Here is a 13,395-nt window from a genome sequence, read left to right on the forward strand (position 1 = left end):
AACCTGTAGCTTTTTAGCTGTATATAGATGGTGACAACCAATTCAACAATCAAAGATTTTAATGGTTACTAATAATAAAATGGCAGGTAACACTGGTCATTAGCCTGTATTTTACAGTTTACGAACACTTTCAAACTCCTTATTGTCTCAGAGCAGGGGCTTTAGCTCCAAGGTAGAACACTTGCTCAGCATGGGCCAGATCCTGGGTTCCATCCTCAGCACTGAAAAAAAAAAACAACCTTATTGTCTTATTTGAATTAATTTCTTTTTCTGTTTGCAACTGGAGGATTGGCAAATAAGAGCCTCACACCACAGGACTGATATATAACAGGACACAGCACGTGCGTACGTGCAAACAGAAACACACACACACACACACACACACACACACGCAGCTCCCTGCTTTGTGTGGCTCTGTGATGCTCATGTAAAGCTCCCGAGAGACAAGGCCCAGTGTCAGTCTACAGACAAAGTCACTGATGCAGGGACTATTGATCCCATGTCTGGGCTAGAAACCCCTGACACAAAGAGCCACCAGGACAAGGCGTTACAGTTTTACTCTCTTTAGTGGATACACACATTGGGTTTCTGAAAATGCAGAGAACGGATGGGCTCATCTTCCTCTGGGATTACTGGGTCATTTCTCAGCATGTCTGGAGCCCGAGCAAAAGCGAGGCCCTGATGAATCACTCAGCATCCACAGCGCAAGCAGCAGAAATCTGAAAGTTGAACAGGGATCTAAGTACTTCTAAGCACACAGCCTTTTCATCTTTGAAGACTAATTCACAGTGTGCATTTTATACATCTCTATAGGGTTGTGTCACCTTCCTGGAATCTTTATTTCTTAGCGAAAGGGGGGCGGGGTGGAGTGACACAAGCGAAGGCATTCCGTGGAAGAGCTGACCCTGACATGTCTTTCACTGGGAGAGACCACAAGTATTTCCTGCAAGTGTGTCTCTATATCCATGTGATGCTTCGTTTTGGAAAGCAGCAGTCACAATGGCATGATTGAGAACATAGAGGCTGATGTACCAGCTGCCCTGGTGAGGAAGATGAGGGCATCGTGTCGAGTCACGAAGTAGATTGTGTTTTAGCAGCAGCTGTGTGCTTGCCTGTGGGACCCACACAGTTCAGAAGCTTGAATCGAACCTATGGTTATAACTTTGGGTCTCAGGTAAGATCCCAAGGCGCGCTGCCACCCTCCTAAGTTCTAACATGCTGGGCGTCACTGTCCTATAGAGGAGGAGAACTGTCTGCTCCTCTCTCTATCTTAAGTTCAAAGCCGAGGGCTCAATAACAGAAGATAGATTAACAAAAGGAAAACATACATATTTAATGTAAGTTTTATATGAGGCAGGAAATTTCATAAAGAAATGAAGACTCAGTGAAATGGTTAAACCTGAGTGTGCTTTTATAGTACACTGGGTGAAAAGTAGAGTTGTGGAGAAAGAGGGCAGAGTGTGACCTTGTAATAAACAAGGGGAAATTTAGCAGGACTTATTTGTCCAAATTCTCCTTTGTGTCCCCTTCTTTTCAAAGATAAGGATGTTTCTTCCTCCAAGAGAGGGACGGCACCTCTCGCCATATTCTTATGGCTGGCTTCAGAGGAAGTCATTCCAAGGTTTGGTCACCTGCGTCCGGGAAGAAGGGTGGGGGAGGTGACAGTGCTTTCCTGCTTCTGCAGTTGTCTTAAACTGCTTCACCTTAAACTATTTTGAGGTAGCATGTTCTAACAGTCACTTCTCAAACTCCATCATTAGATCACAAACCATGCAAATGGGGACTGTGTCCTATTTATCTCCATTACCCAGCAGCTAACACAATGCCTGGCATACAGTAATTCAGCAATAAGTTTGCTGATTGAATGAATGAATGTCCCAGTCTCTGCAGGGCAAAGGAATTAGATTGTTTCTGTGCCAAATGGTTTCCTTATGACAGTGTTCATCTCCTCTAATTTCTTTTGGATCACTTTATGCCTCTTGCATTACATGTAGACAATGAAGGCTGAGAGCATTCATAGTTTATTTAGCCATTCTCTCTCTAAATAGACATGATGGTGGGCAGTTGCAGCATAAAATCGAATACAACATAAAAGGCATGTATCACGGTTGGAGAAAGGATGCCTGAGCTCGTCCTGAAGCCAGGCTTGATGGGGATGGCTGTGCATCCTCCTCCTCAGCCACCTCCTAAGTCAGTGTGAGATGTGGCTGTAAGGCTGTGACTAGAGGAAACACATGGCCCCGAACAGGGAGGGCTCAGGTTCGCTAAGCTCCCTGTAACACTAGAACCGGCGCCCCATGACAAAGAACTTGCTCTCCCAATGCCATTACTGCCCGATGGAGGGCTCAGCTTTATGTTACTAAGTTGGTCTAATTTGCAGGCTGCGCTGTTTCATTCCACCCTCTCCCTCCCTCACTTTTTCTCTCTTCCTTTCACTCCTTTATTTGATCCTTTCCTTTCCCTCCTCCCCGCAATACTTACCAAATACCCACTACAGGAAAAGTACAGTGATGTTTGTGAAGATGAATCAGACATGAACTTGGACTCAGAGATCAAAATCTTGTAGGAAAGATATGCTATGTGCTTAAAAATCAGAAGAGCTGGGCAGAACATAATCAGGATAAGAAGTAAAGGTACAGTGTCATGGGACATCAGAGGAGAGAGAGGCGTCCCTGATGCTTTCCACAAAGTGCATCGAATAAGTCAGGACCTGAGCATGTTTTACAGAGCTCTACCCTTTACTCTCCTCTATATTTTCCACTTTCTATTAATACTCACAGCAACCCTAGAAAGGTATTTTTGCCCTCAGACTTGTTTCTCATGGCTTTGCTCTGCTCTGTATTGCCAGATCCCTGCCCCGAAGACCCTGTCCATGTCCCCTTGCTTGTGGGCTCCCAGCTTGGTTTGGCCAGTGGAAAGCACTGGTAGGAAGGGGGTCTCTATAGCCAGCTGCAAGTGGTTGCTTCTCTGGGGCTTTCTCTCCCAACAGACAGACCTGTTCCCAGCAGCCTTGAGCTCTACCTCTTTCCTGCTCTGCTCCCACTGAGGAGTGGGGTGGCTTTCTGCTCATGAAATCTCTACTGTGCCTCACCATTCCCTTTTGATTCTTAGAACTCCATCACCTGAATAAATAATACTTTGCATTAAATTCCTTGGGTTGCAGACAATTAAAGAGCATTTGATTTTCCTACTTAGATTCCAAGAAGAAAAGCATCATTACTCTTTCTTTTCCCTGGGAGTTTTGTGTTTGTGAGACAGGATCTTTCTGTTGTCCAGGCTGGCCTTGAACTATACATGAAGCATAAACTGGCCTCAAACTTGCCATTCTCCTGCCTCAGCCTCCTGAGTACTGGGATTACAGACATGTGCCATGAGGTCTGTATGGAAAGCAATATTCTTAGTAATTTAGAGATGAGAGTTAAATGGCTTTCCCAAGGTCAACTATTGTTTTTGTTTTTGTTTTTTCCCGGTACTGGGAATAGAACTCACAACCTCGTGCTTGCCAGGCAGGCGCTGTGCTGCTCAGCTGAATCCCCAGCCCCATCCCAAGGTCAACTATTGATAAGAGGCAAAGCCAAGGACTACTTTCTCTTGACTCCAAATCCACATCTTTATCCACTGCCTTGTGCTACCTCCTGTAGAGATAAAAATAAAGAGTAAAAATTATTTGCTACATAACAATGTTTTGGTCAACGCTGGAGCACATTTACAGTGGTGGTCCTGTAGATTACAATGGAGCTTAAAAATGCCTAACAATTAGTGCAACATCTTATATGTGTGTGTGTTTGTGTGTGTCTGTGTGTGTCTGTGCACATGTATGTGTTTTAATTACTAGAGAATTGAACCTAGGGCCTTTACACCGAACTACTTTCCCAGCACTATGGTTTTTTGTTTCGTTTTGTTTTGTTTGATTGTTTATTTTTTTGCAACAGGTTGTCACTAAGTTTCTAAATTGCTCGGGCTTGGCCCAAATTTATGATCCACCTATCTTGGCTTCAAAGATTATTGGGAATACAGGTGTGTGCTATCACTCCTAGATTATACTATACATCTTATCACTATTTTATTTTATCTTTTTGGAACTGGGAATCTCACCCAGGGTCTCACACTTGCCAGGCAGGCACTGTGCTGCTGAGCTAAATCCCCAGCTCTTACCATTATTTTAGAATAATGTTTAGTGTAGTGTGAACACCTCGGGCATGTCAGTTTGATGCTAAGAATTTATGTTCAGTTGCTCTTCCACCCTTATCACTTTCTAGAGTACTCTCTTTCTACCTACTTAACAAATATTTTCCCTCTAATAATACACCATGCTCTGCCAGCAGTAGCCTCATATCTCATGTTTCCTGGTCTCTTGATTGTATCACTTTCTTTTGAGTTTATTTATTTATGGTTCTGTTCTGTTCTTTTTGCTTTGTTTTAGCTTTTTTGAGATAGGGTCTTGCAATGTAGTTCACCCAGCACTGAACTCACTCTGTAGCCCAGGCTGACCTGTCCCACCCTCCTGAGTGCTGGGATTATAGCTGCGCACAACCATGCCTGGTTTCTTGAGGTTAATTTCATCTCATGTTGCTTTGTTCACTGTGGCTCTAAGAGCAATAGGTTTGCCACATATGTGTAGGCTGGGTAGGCTAAGCATGTAGAAGGGTATTTACACCTTTTTTAGCCTTATGTAAAGTATTCTAAGATGCTTTGACAACACAATCACCCAGTGATGGGTCTCTCCAAACATAACTCTGTTATTTAGTGATACATGTATAAACACTTTTCCAAGAGCATGTATGAAAGCTGTACAGTACCCGGCTCAGGTTTTGTTGTTGCTTCCTGTGTGCCTTTAAATTTGAAAGAGCTTTAAGCTTTTAGGAGAAAACTTTTGTTATTTTTCTTAGAAAAAGCTAATATATAAGCTACATTAGAAGAATGTAAGCCAGGCTCATGTGGATCTTATTCTGACATTTGACAAAGTTGCTTATGACAGCTGGGTGGAAAAACACATTGATATAGTCACATGAATTAGTGATTGATGCAAGATAAAAATAAATCCTCATAGGACCATATGCTGCCATATTTTATATCACTATGATTATCGTGATGATCTCACTTACAAATGCCACAAATACAAATATTGAAAATGCTTTTGCCTAGAAATGTTTTTAAAAATACATGAATCAGAAATACATTTGTTCAGATTGCCATACCTTGTTTTCAAGAAAGTTTTAATTTCTAAATTGCTGGGCATATAGCTCAGTGGCACAAGTGCCTGCCTGGCAAGTGCAAGGTCCTGAGTTTGATTTCTGATACCAAAAAAAAAAATTCTAAATAATACTAATTACTAAATGTTACCAACCATTAAGTCAATTGCTTTAATAACAATAATGAAGCCCCATTCGCTGAAAAGACCTCATGTGGGCAGCTAATATCTGATGTACGGCCTTGGGGCTATGTGCCAGGGAGGAGTTAGCCTGAGAGAGAGAGAGAGAGAGAGAGAGAGAGAGAGAGAGAGAGAGAGAGAGACAGCACAGCAGGATCTGTGAGAAGTTTGGAGAGCCCCCTTGCTCACAAGGCTCATTCTCATAGGCTCAGAATATATAGTTGGGGCTGCTTTCTGAGATGATGTTATGACTTGATTCCTATTATTTCCTCCAGAGAACAAAGCAACTAAATAAAAACGGAAGTACAGAAGTGTCATGTTGCACTCTGAGCATGGTCCTTTACTCCACATCTGTTTCAGCCAAAAACATTCTACCTTGAGTGCTGAGAGGAGAAATAGAAGAAAGGGCGTTCACTCCACGGTGTTCTTTCCTTGCACATGAAACCAAATAAATAGCTTCATTTCCTTTTTAAAGTATATGTGATCAAATATTAAATTATCAGCACCTTCGAAGGGTTAACTCTGGATAAGTTTACATATAAATGTCAATGATTCTCAATTGTGGATTCCGGGAGACATTTGGAAAATTTTAGGGTTATTTTTGTTAGATTCAGTAGCTGTGGGTCATTTAGTGCATGTTAGTTTTTAGGAAAGTGTTATTGCTTGTGTCTAGATGTTCCCCCAAAGCCTCAGGCAGTAATAGGTGGGGCTTTTTCAGATATAGCTGGACTAGGGTGTGTGATTGATTCATGGTACAGTGCTAGGATTAAGGGCTGTAGGATTAAGAGTGGGTGACTAATTTTGTCTTAGTTACTTTTCTTGTTGCTGAGACAAAATACCCAATGCCCAAAGTTAAGGAAGGAAAGTTTTATTTAGCTCACAGTTTGTAGAGGTTTCAGTCCATAATCAGCTGGCTCCAAGGCAGGGTGGCTTGGAAGAAGGGGCTCCCAGAGGAGAAACAGTTCATGGTGGCAGACAATAGCAAAAGCAAGCAAGGGAGCAAGACAAGCCCTTTTCTGTCCCTTATTCTGTATCCAGTCTATTAGGGTTAGGGTGGTGCCAATCCAGCCAGTGGACTGATCCGGGATCACCCACCCTTAACCCCAGCATTATATTATGAATCAATTACACACTGCAGATTCAACTACCTCTGAAAAAAGCCTATGACTACATGAGGCTTTGATGTGGAGCTTCTAGATGCGAAGTATAGCATTCCTAAATCAGTCAACTGAATTGTTTGGCACCACCCTAACCCCAGTAGCCTGGATACAGTACAAGGGACAGAAAGAGGCTTGTCTTGTTCTTTGCTTGCTTACTTTGCTACTTTCTGTACGCCATGAACTACCTCTTCTCTGCTATGCCTACCAGGCACGCTGCCCTGCCTTGGAGCCAGCTGACTATGAACTGAAACCTCTACAAACTGTGAGCCAAATGAACCTGTCCTATCTTAACTTTGGGTGTTGGATATGTTGTCTCAGTGAGAGAAGTAACTAACACAGAGAGTCAATACAACTAAGAATGTTCCTACTTGCCTGTGGGTGGAAAACACAGTGTCTGTTTACTCTGTTGTGATTGTCTTGTTCCTACCATGAAGGTCTCTATTTCTGCTGTAATTAGGGCTGAGGCTAGAGTCTCCTCTGAAAAAGAAGAGCTTCTAGTATCAAAGTTTTATAGAAGAGGTGATTTATTAGGCAAAAGCTCATATCAGCTTTTGAGCAAAGCATCCAAAAATAATTCTGCTTGGACCAGATGGGGAACCACCTGCAAAAGAAAATAAACCTGGGATTAGATGAGATTTGTTGCCTGAGGGTCAGTATCCCTTAGCAGAAGAATTGAGAGTTATCACCAAGTTTCTTCAGGCTGTAGAAGGAACAAGCTGGCCTATTTACTCTCACACTGCTGAAGACCAGCATCTTTCTTACATTGTTACGTTCGTGGAAAGTATCCCTTTGGTGGGTGCATTTTAAGGGACTATAGCAGCCTCTACTATCTGGGCAGTGATGGCAAGAATGTAAATGAAGGCACTCCAAGGAAGGCAAATCCCGAGAAGAATAAGTTTGCAAAGCTTTTTCATTGCTTTGTACTTGAGGGAAGTCTCTTGCTATTGCCAACTTTTGACAGTTGAGGTGATATTATATAAAAGAAGTTATGGCTAGATGTTCATCAGAGCTATCTTTTCTTTCTGGAAACATAGTGCTTTGGCAAGCAGAATTATTGAAATGACACCCAGGCTTTGGAGGCATTTATTTTATGTTGATGGGCACTGGTTGGCATCATTCCCAGAATTTCAGGCCCTGATCTCTGGTGGTCTAGGGCTTATATGGGACCGGCAAGCAGTAAGTACAGAGGCAGAGTGGCTTGTCAATTGGGGATTGGTCCTTACAATGTGCATCATAGTAACCAGCTGTGCATCACAGTGACCAGCCGTTTCTAGGAGACAGAAGCAACCGGAACGGCAGTAGGTACTCTATCTGGGCAACTGAGAAACTGAAGTATACTGGCTGGGGGCCATTTTTCTGTTACAGTAGAAAGGCTATATTTCCCCACACTTATTTTGGAGCTATATGTCTGGTATAGATTATAGAATATGGGCAAAACAGATGGGCCCCTAAAATCATCTATGAAATTTTTAGCTCACTCTCTGTTCTCTTTCCTCACATGAGATGGAGCTATTCTTTGGGAACAATAATTCCTTGGGTGCTGCACAAAGAAAAGCTTCCAGAAGAGTCATCTAACCTACACTAGAATGAGATACAAATGAAAATTAAACTATTACTTTAAGTCACTAGGATTTTTGATAATTATTTATGATAATTATCGTGGCTACACTTTGATTTCTTTCTTTGATAATGCTGCATGGCTACACTTTGATTTCTTTCTGGTAATTCTCTGGGTGAGAGCACCACTAGCACGCTGACAAAACTGGAAACTGATGGAAACTGAAGGAGTCTCGTGTCTGCTAACCTAGTGCTCCACAGCAACTTGACCCTATATACAAGGACAAGCCCCAAGGAACTGTGGGACTGAAGAAAGAGAGGCAGTCAGAACTAGAAATGCCAAAGTGCAGTTTATTGGAAGACTGATGATGGAAGCATCGTCCTGGGAGGCAGCAAAATCAGTTGGATCTTCACAGTCTGGGGTTGGGACAAAAATGACTTAATTTTGCTGGGATAGGTCCAATTCATCTTGGGCTAACATCAAATAGGCACATTCCTGGAGCCAGGGTTTCACTGTAAAACTTGACACACCACTCTAATGGTTTGGTCTATTTATAGTTTGCTAGGAAACTAAGCAGGCAAATCAACTAGGGTTACTCTGGAGCAGTCATAGTTACTATTCCAAATGGCTGCAGTCATGTCAAGCTGAATCTGTACACACAAGAATCTAAAAATAACTGAACAGTGGGCCAAGTCAAAGACAAACTTCTACAGGGATAAGTGGAAATTCCTGCTTGTACAATCCAAAAAACCAATCTTTCAAGAATAGAATGAATGATATGTGAAAAATGACTTTAAAGTTTGACATGATAGTAAGATAAGTATGAATTAACATGATGTACTTATACAATATAATCTTCAGCTACATTAATATAATTACAGGGTTTGAAACAATAGCTATCAGTCTTGTTCCATTTTACAGTAATTAGACCATTACTATAGCTTCTAGTTGCTTCAATTTTAATTTTAGGTATAGCTCCTTAGAAAAAGTAGTCACAATTATATAGTTCTGAATTGATGGTATGAAGAATAATTAAAAGGTCTGGTTATGATTACTCTAAAGAAAACTTGCAGGATGCTTTTTTTGTTATCTATATATTTATTATTTTTTATTTCAAAGAGAAATGAACAAAAACAAAATGACAAAGACAAAAACAAAACAACACAAAAACAAAAAAAAGACATAATTTCAAAAACACTTATAAGATACTTAATAATCATCTTAAATATGTATTTTGAGATATAATTTATATACCACTAAACTTTTAATTGTACAATTAAGTGATTTTTAGTATATTCACAAGGATTGCAATAATCACCACTTTTTAATTTTAGAATATTTGCCTTACCCAAAAAAAACCCCAAAGAGATTAGAAGTCACTTCTATTTCTTTCACCTCATAGTTGTTCATATTCACTAAACTACTTTATGTCTTTTTGTATTTGTAAACTTTAGGCAACTATAGATGGAATCACACCATCTGTGGCATTGTTTGTCTGGTTTCTCTCAGCATGTTTAAAGATTCATCTATTTTGTAGAATTTATTATTTTAATTTTTCTTGATGCTATTGAGAATGGTATTGTTTTCCCAATTTCTTTCTTGGTAAGTTTACTATTGGTGTATAGGAATGCTATTGATTTGTTGATTTTGTGTCCTGCTATATTACTGAATTTGCTTATTAATTCCAGGCATCTTTTGGTAGATTTTGGGGGGGTCTTATATGTAAAGGATCATGTCATTTGCAAATAATAATAATTTGATTTCTTTTCCATATACATATCCCTTTCATTTTTTCTCTTGCTTGATTTGCTCTGGCTAATGTTTAAAATACTCTCTTGATTAGGATGAGGTGATGGTGGATAGCAGTGTCTTGTTCTTGATTTTAGAGGGAAAGTTTTCAGTTTTTTCCACATTTAACATGCTGTTGACTGCTGGTTTATCATAAATGCCTTTTATCAGATTTAGATAAGGTCTTTTTATTTCTGGTTTCTTCATGTTTTTTCTTTATCATGAATGGATGTTGGATATTATCAAAGCTTTTTTGGGGCATCAATTGAGGTGAACATGTGATTTTTGTCCTTGCTTCTGTTTATGTGATGTATTACATTTATACATTTGTGTATGTTGAAACATCCCTGCATTCCTGGGATGAATCCTACTTGGTCATAATGTATGATCTTTTTGATGATTTATTTCATTCTGTTTGCCAGGATCTTGCTCAGTATTTTTACACCTGTGTTTACTAAAGAAATTGTTTTATAGTTTTCTTATTTGGTTGGGTTCTTTTCTGGTTTTGGAATCAAAGTCATTTCCAAGAATGACTTTGGCAGTACTCCTTACTTTTCAATTTTATTAAAGAGTTTGAGGAGCTTTGGCATTAGATATTCTCTGAAGTTCTTGTAGAATTTAGTAGTGAGTCCACTGACTCCTGGGCTATTCTTAGTTGGTAGGTTTTTTATTACTCTTCAGTTTCATCTCCTGTTATTGGATTATTCAGGATTTTATATCTTTTTGGTTCAGTTTAGTAATTCATATGTGTCTAGAAATCTGTCCATTTCTTCTGGATTCTCCAATTTATTGGAATACAGGTTATCAGATTACTTAGTAATAATCTTCTCGATTTTAGAATTGTCCTTTGTGATTTCTCCTTTTTCATTTATAATTGCATTGACTTGGGACTTTTCTTTCTTTTTTTTTTTTTTTTTGGTAAGATTGGCTAAGGGTTTCTCAATTTTATTTATTTTTTAAAAAACAAAGCCAGCTACTTACTTCATTGATTCTTCTTATTATGTTGTTTTAGTCTCAATTTCATTAATTTTTGCTCTGATCTCTGTAATTTCCTTCCTTATACTAGCTTTGGATTTTATTTTTCCAGGATCTTTAGGTTTTTGGTTATTTGTTTGGTCTTGCTCTTTTTTCTGATGTGGACATTCATAACTGTAAACTTCCCTCTTAGGACTGCTTTCATTTTGTTCCATAAGTTCTGGTATGTTGTACTGGAATTATCATTTGATTCTATGAACTAATTTATTCTTTCATTTCTTGTGTGACCCACTGATTATTTGAGAGAATTTGGTTTAATTTCTATGTGTTTGAATAATTTCTGTGGTTTACTTTGTCATTGATTTCTAGTTTCATTGCACTATGGTCTGATATTATGCATGGTATAATTTTGACTCTTTTACATTTACTTAACTTGCCTAATAGTCTAGTGTATAGTTTATTTTAGAGAAAATTCCATGTATTGTTGTGGAGAATGTGTACTCTATGGCTATTGGGTGGAGTACTTTGTAGATATCTGTTAGGTCCATTTGTTTGAAGGTATGGTTCAACTATGATATTTCTTTGTTGAACTTTTATCAGGTGAATCTATGTTTGTCAGTGCTACATTGCAGTTCTCCCACTCTAAATGTGGTGATGTTCACCTGGTCTTTCATGTCCTGTAGTGTTCATTAAATTGAGTGACTGGTGCTTGGTATATGTTTGCAATTATTATCCCTTGCTGTTGAATTGTTCCCTTAACCAATATATAGTGACCTGTTTTGCCTCTTCTTATCAATTTTGGGTAGAAGTCCACCTTGTCTGAAAATAAGTTAGCTACTTCTATTTATTTTCAAGTTCCAATTTCATGGAATATTATATTCCATCCTTTGGTTTTAATCTTTGAATTTTGGGGTGATAAATACATTTCTTGTATACAGCATATTGTTGGTTCTTGTTTCTTGACACATTCTGCCAGTCTGTGTTTCTTGATTGGGGAATTGAAATCATTCACATTGAAAGATATGATAGAAAGGCATTGATTTATTCCCATTATTGTTTTATTTTCATGTTTCTGATTTCCCTTTTTTCCTTATATGCTCACTATTTCCAGTGTATTTATTCCATTAGACATTTTGGGATTGTTAGTTTTGTGGTCTCTTTCTAAGATATATTTGAGTAGTTTTTGGAGTGCTGGATTGGTGGTTACGAAATTTTTTAAGATGCTCTTTGTCAGGGAAATACTATATTTCTCTGTCAATTTGGAAAGCTATTTTTACAGGATATGTAAGTCTGAATTGAAAGTTATTTTCTTTTATACATTGAAACAGTTCAGTCCAAGGTTTCCTGGCCTTTAATGTATTGAGAAGTGTGTTGTAATTCTAACATGTCTACATTTGTAAGTGATTTATTGCTTTTCTCTAAGAGCTCTTAAAATTCTGTTCTTATGTTAGACTTCTGAGATTTGGTCCATGATGTGTCATGGGGAAGTTCTTTTTGGTCATAACTGTTTGGGGTTCTATATGCACCTTTATTTGTATGTTTAATTATTTCCCCATATTTGCAAATTTTTCTGCTATTATTATTGTTTGTTTTGGGGGGATTTGGTACCAGACTCAAACTCATGAGCTCACACTTGCCAGGCAAGCATTGTGCCACTAAGCTATAGCCCTGGCCCTTCGGCTATTATTATATAAATAAGACCTTATGTCATTCATGCAGTTTTCTAATTTCTCACTAATTTCAGTTAGTCTTAGATTAATCTTATTCATATCATCTAGCAGGTGTTGGATCCATTTTTCATGTTCCTTTGTTTTCAACATATACCTGAGTAATTGGTCATCAATATCAACCCTGTTTTCTAATTCTGAGACTCTGTCCTCATATTAGTTGCTTCTGTTGCCCATACTTTCAATAGAACATTTATTTATTTTTTATTATTTTAAAAATAAAAGGAGGAAAACATTAACAGACAGACAACATTTTACAGCATAACAAAAGAACAGTACAGACAATACGGAGATACAAACAAAGTGGTACGGAATTAACAATGGTTGTTGTATTACATATTGATATCTTCGAAGTGGCTTCTCATGAAAACAGATATAGACATGCAATACTGGTCAACCAAAGACTCATTGACAGTTTCTTTCAGCATAGAAATAGAAGACAGAAGAAAAACCATGTTAACTATCCTCTATACATACATACAAAATTTCTCATTCTTTCCCTCCTCTTTTCCCACATCCCAGTTGCCCTTTACTCTTGAGTGGTTTCCTATCTTTTCACAGTGTCTATCACACCTCTGAGTTTAAATTAACTCTTTCAAGATTTACACTAGTGAAACAATGTGGTGCTTGCACATGTATGTTTGATTTATTTCACTTATGAGTATGGTCTCCACTTGTGACCATTTGCCTATAAAAGCCTCGAGTTTATCTTTCTTTACATCTAAGTAATATTCCATTATATAAAAGTACCACAATTTTCTTATCCAATCCTTGGTGGATGGACATTTGGGTTGCTTCCACATTTTAGCAATTACA

At 38.6% G+C, this 13,395-nt stretch overlaps 1 long non-coding RNA gene across 1 annotated transcript in view; it reads left to right on the top strand.

The window, feature by feature from the left end:
• Nucleotides 1–1,021: 1,021 nt before the first annotated feature.
• LOC102006066 overlaps nt 1,022–13,395 on the top strand; it is a 31,305-nt gene continuing 18,931 nt past the window's right edge. The window contains exon 1 of the long non-coding RNA XR_264564.1: nt 1,022–1,174. This is a non-coding gene — a long non-coding RNA (uncharacterized LOC102006066). The remainder of the gene's footprint in view (nt 1,175–13,395) is intronic.

Source organism: Chinchilla lanigera, unplaced genomic scaffold, assembly GCF_000276665.1.
Source record: "Chinchilla lanigera isolate Chin_1 unplaced genomic scaffold, ChiLan1.0 scaffold00117, whole genome shotgun sequence".
NCBI classification, from domain to species: domain Eukaryota; kingdom Metazoa; phylum Chordata; class Mammalia; order Rodentia; family Chinchillidae; genus Chinchilla; species Chinchilla lanigera.